A 6,000-nucleotide genomic window follows, 5' to 3' on the forward strand; every position below is an offset into this window, starting at 1 on the left:
ACCGCGGACACGGCTATTCGAATAGATGATATTAACCCTGCAGGGGTGTACTTCTTCACACACGCTCTCACCACTTACCGCCGTTTACACGACATGTACTCGGCAACCTTCAAGCGGAAGCCCAACGTGGGTGTCGGCCACGGCCTACCTAAACACTCGAGTCTCTAGTCCAGGTTTATCGCCTATTCGGGTTCCATCCATGAGGAGATCCGGCCGGAGTTTCGCTCACAGCCCCAAACGATGTGAACAGGGTTCCGTGACACCAAACGGGCGCCCGGTTTACCCGGCCACGTGCCTACCACATCACATCCCACCCCTACGGTCAGCGCTGCGCACGGCCTCCAGCATACTACAAACACCAGAAACTACTTGCAACTCCTGGACAGAGGACAAGGGTGATCAAGAAGCCGAGAGGGTCCATTGGTTTCGGGCCCAATGCGTGGTAGTAGCTGAATCATGGATCACAAACACAGAACTCAGTTCCTGAGGACGGCTGCAATGAGACAACCCACCATGTACTCCTACATGGCCTCTCACCGCTACCTTTACCAAATCGTATTCACACACTTAGCTCACACACAATAGGACATGTTCACACACCTCTGATTCATCCCGGATGAATCAGACCTGACTCAACTGTAAGCAGTAGCAGGCGTGACAAACAAGCATGAATGAGTAGGCACAACAGGGCTCAAACAACTCCTACTCATGCTAGTGGGTTTCATCTATTTACTGTGGCAATGACATGTCATGCACAGGATAAAGGGGTTCAGCTACCGCAGCAGGTAACAGATGAATCGTTGTTGTCCTAATGCAGTAAAAGAGAGCAGGAGCGAGAGAGTGGGATTGTATCGGAATGAATGAGGGGGTTTTGCTTGCCTGGCACTTCTGAAGATAACATTGAGTCTTCATCAGTGTCAACGATCACATCATCGGTATAACGTCTACCGAGGGGGGACAAATACCGGCAACACAGAAAGGAACACAATCAATGCAATGCACAATATGATGCATGCTCATGACATGGCAATATGAATGTGTTTTGAGCTAATGCAACTAGCGACAGATTAAATGAAGTTGGTTTGAATACAAGATTCAAATTCAAACTCCATATGTGATTATTCAAATGCCATTTAATTGATTTGTGCTAAACAGGAGCTATAGGTTGTTCTAACATGCATGAAAATGGTACAGATGGATTCCTTGAATTTTTCTAATAATTTTTCATATATAAATTATTTAATTTGGAGTTACGGTTGAATTTCTATGAATTTTAGAAGTTTTAGGCATTTTCTGAAATTTCCTGAATTATAATAAATCCAGAAAATACTTATTGCGTCAGCATGACATCATCATGACGTCAGCAGGTCAACAGAGGCTGGTCCGGGTCAAACCTGACGTGTGGGGTCAACACGTCAGTGACACAGAAGCTAATCCCGCGTTGACTCGGGCTTTGACCCGCTACGGGGCCCGCTGTCAGTGTCTGTTAGTGTGTTAATGGGAGGGGGATTAGCCGCTAATGACGGTTCACGTCAGATGCGCCGGCGGTTGGACGACGGCGACGATCAGAGCGGCGGTGGCTCGCCGGAGTTGCGCCAGAGACGACGGTTCGACGCGCCAGGGGCACCAGAGGATAGCCCGTGCCCGCGCGCATCTAGGGGAACCATCGGGAGGTGCGGGGGTGGACGGAGTTCGCCGGAGGCGAGGTTGTGGCGGCGGCCGGAGTTCGGCGCCGATGGAAACGACGACACCGTGCACAGGAGGAGCTACGGTTAGCATCTACGTGTTCTACAAAAGCTCACGAACCCAACGGAGGCACGCACGGGACCAAATGGCCACCGGAGCCTCGTCGGCGATGAGCTTGTGTGGCGGCGTACTGTCGGGGAAGACAGGCGCGGCGGCTACGGCATGCTAGAGAGAAAACGGAGAGGGGGAGGATGATTAGGAGGTCACGTGGAGCGCAGTGGTGGCCTCGGCGTGTTCGGGGAAGCTCGGACAGCGACGAATCGACGGCGACCATCGACGGCGGTCGAGGACGAAGACGATGGCGTGGAGGCGAAGCAGAGCTTCCCGAGGGGCTTGGCTCGGTGGGGAGGAAGAGGGGGTCGGGGCGGAGCTTCCTGGGGCGTCAGTGAGGCTTCGGGATGGCTGCGGCCGCGGTAGCGGCGTCGGCGGCGACGAGCTCCGCTCGGTCGCGGGAGGGAGAGGGAGCAAAGGGGGATAGGGACGGAGGGAGAGACACGGGAGAGTGAGAGAGGGTCGAGGGAGCCGCGTGGCGTCTCCAGGGAGTAGCGGAGGCAAGCAGGGAGGCAGGAGGTGGCCGAGGCGGCATCGGCGCTCGCCACCGAGCTGCTTCGGTGCGAGGGGAGGAAGACGACAGGAGAGGGGTGGGCTGGGCCGGCCAAGTGGGGGAGCTGGGCCGGCTGGGCTGGACAGGTAAGCGCCAGGTAAGTCTTCTGCTCTGTTTTATTTTTTTCTGTTTTGTTTTATTTAATTCTTTTGCCACTGTTTTGAATTAAAAATAATAATTCAAACAATGCCAAAAGCTCCTCTGAATATTTTTATTTTGCTATATGGACTTTTCCAAAAGCTCATAAAATATTTCAGGGGTATTTGAAATTATATTCTAGTTATATGAATATAATTCAAATTCAAATAGCTAATGATTTAAATTCAAAGTCCCAAAAATAAATCCTTAAAAATGTTCAATATTTTGGTTGGGACCAGAACCCTTACCAAAAATTATCAAACATTTAAGAAGTGCATTTTGGAGCAATGAATGAGATTTCTAGGGTTTTTGCCCCTCTTTTATTTAAGTATTTGAGGCTTCCAAAATTCCTCAGTTCAAGTTTCGAAAATATAGACATGATGCACACATGAAGCTAGCCTAGAGCACTACCAGCAGCTAGGGATGTGACAACTCACCCCCACTAAACAAGAATCTCGTCTCGAGATTCAAGCGTAGGGTAAGGTGAAGGGTAAACGCAACTAGTATAATCTTCACGATCCAGGGTGCACTTCATAAGAGCGTTGATTCAATCACCATCTTTGTCTTGTCGTCTTGTTCTGAGAACTCCAACTAACATGACAACGAGAGGAAAGGAAAAACCCTAAAAGAATCGTTCTTCTCGAAGGTCGAACAACTCAGGATTAACTAAGGAATGAGACATAGCAACATCTCTCGGGTTGAGACACGAGATACACATCAAGAGGGGTGGAAAGAAACGGATGACGAAGGTTCACTAGGTAGACAACGATTCCACACCTAAGAAGGTGGTAAACGATTGTCCACGTAGCGAGGAGTTGAGTTGCCATGATACCATAACGATGCACCTTAGGGAAGGTGACTCGTAGAAATATCCCCTTAAGTGGCAAAAAGAATTACCTTTGATTTAAAGATCATTGAAACTCTTTATACCAGCTTAAGGCAATTCATAATCGATCATTTAGAGGGGTTCGGTAGAAAGGCATACCCGGACTTGGATGATGTGGATTACCTTGTTGAAGACAACGTAATGGATGAATTTGCTTACCACCGGAAATGGAAGAGACCCATAGTAGAATGGCACATGGGCGGTGCAAGCTGGGAACAAAATGCAAATGCTGGGAATGATTCTGGTAACTGGGGAAGAACCCAACAACAGAGAGTGAATTCACTGTTTGAAAAGATCATAGCATTGCCGAGGAAACTGAAAGCAAACCCAGTTAGTGCCGATGATAACACCTAGCGCTTGTGCATGCTCTCAAGAACTTGAGCATTTCCATATTCATCAAGGTTTTACCAACATCCGTGTCAAGGATCCTGGCAACACAACATACCACCATGATGAACAACGATGGACGATGCAGATGCATAGGAAGATAACATCAACTCAGATCTCACCCTAGCGAGGCCAAGGAAACAAAATCTGGATGATCGACCGAGAGACATTTAGCACTCCGCTTCTAATGTTCTCCTTGACGTGCTAGTGTAACCCATTCATAGATATGGTTTGATAACTAGAACATCAAGTAAAGGTCGGACTTCGGGAGCAATAGAATCCATAAGGAACAGTTACGGAGGTAAATCCTACGAAATCCTTATGGGGAGGTGGCCAACTTCCTCAAACAAGATACTACAATGATAGGTCTTCCGGCTGGGTGTGTTGGCCACGACATCCACTTTACCGGTTATCGAGGGACCAATATTATAGTTCTTGGGAAATGTTCCAACCATCATATCTGCCTGAGATTCAGATCTGGTTGGTGTCAGGATATTCCAGACTCATCGAGTCTAGGAAGAAAATGAAAGTTTGCAACACAAATCGACGAGATGACGTTGCGAGATTCTTGGGAAATGAACTACGATAGCAAGCTCCAAAACATGAGCTGGTTCTGCTACACATGTGTGAACACGCTGCCTCAGACAAACATGATCACATGGTAGTCTTACAATAAAACACTACCGAGTTCTGGTTGGGAACCATCAGCGAGGATATCGAAGTTCTTTCATAAGTCCGGATTAGCTCTTATGAAGATACTCCTTCTCCTTGAACAAATCAGTCAGTGGCTTGGTGTGCTAGGATATACATATGGAATGAAGATGATCAGTCTAACAGACCATAGAATTCTTCGCACGTGCATGACCGACTTGGGATGATTCCAAGGAGCAAAAACAAACTTTCTCGAATTCACGACGGCAGCTTACATCAAAATGCACGTGAATCAAAGGAAGTCACTCCTTTCATCAAACAAGTACTTCATGAGCTAGCATGAAGAAAATGCTTTCAAAAGTTTCCAACACTAACTTAATGTTCAACAACATCATGGAGGAGATAAGGATGTTGTCAATGGACTCAACAACAACTCATCGGAATTTCCATATCACTGGACTTCCACCATCGTGTGAACACGGTGATAGCATTGGTCAGACCCAAAAGATATAATGGTGTATGCTCGAGGGATCAACCACGAGGAAGACAACATTACGAGCATCGTTGGTTCTGACTTGATTTGACGATAGCCCACACTCAAATCAAAGGATTGATAAGACGATAGGTCCAGCAACTGATCACAGGGACCAATCGATGAAGATATCATCTTTCTTCAACACACACTACACAAGAATATCCCTTTGGAACGAACTAAGTCAGGCAAGCTTTTATCTTCCAACCCTCCAAGTTGTCGTTTAGCTTAACCAACTAGCTCAGGGATATCTAACACCGATTCTTGGAGAGAAGGTGGTTCACAAGAAACCAACTTGATCACGAGCTCAACATAGCGGTCAGGTGACAACTTGGTAATACTTCCAAGAAGATCTTCGGAAATCACGATCCACCGATATGTTACTAAGCTCGAGAACAATCTTGCTTTTCAGGGAAAGATGATATGATCAAATGAGCGAGGACTTGACAAAATCCTAACTCATCAATCAAAGAGTGCACCAGGAAATAAGGACTAGGTAGCACGATCAATCTTAGAATGGTGATTCAATAACCAACATACTAAGAATAAGATTATTGTCCATTAACTACCAAGCAATGGGGTTGCTAGGAGTATTGAGTTCACACATCATGATTCACTTGTCGGCACTCCGGCTGCAACAACACGGAACCGAGGAATGAAAAAGGATGGCGAGAAGTATCACTATGTCAAGAATTCACAAAAGGTGGTGCAATTCTCATGAAATTCCTGTCATAAAGAAGGTAATACTTCAGGGTAGAACAGACCAGAGGATGGATTGTAACTTGATCTGTGGAACACAACTACTTTGACCCAATCCTAAATATGGATGAGGTACTGGAGTTTGTTTCTCCTAGTCATTCTGAAATAGAATGGCTTGGCGGACCACAAGGGTAATAGGCATAGACGAACGAATGCACGCATACTCTTGACTATCAATTGATAGGCGAGGGTCAGAAGACAACTAAAGAGGGACAACTCAAAGGAACATACGATTTTCTGAGTTGTGGATGCATGGTTTAGCATGTCGAACGAATTCCACATATTTCTTCCGGATAA

The sequence above is a fragment of the Triticum dicoccoides genome, chromosome 6A (genome assembly GCF_002162155.2).
Source record: "Triticum dicoccoides isolate Atlit2015 ecotype Zavitan chromosome 6A, WEW_v2.0, whole genome shotgun sequence".
NCBI classification, from domain to species: Eukaryota; Viridiplantae; Streptophyta; class Magnoliopsida; order Poales; family Poaceae; genus Triticum; species Triticum dicoccoides.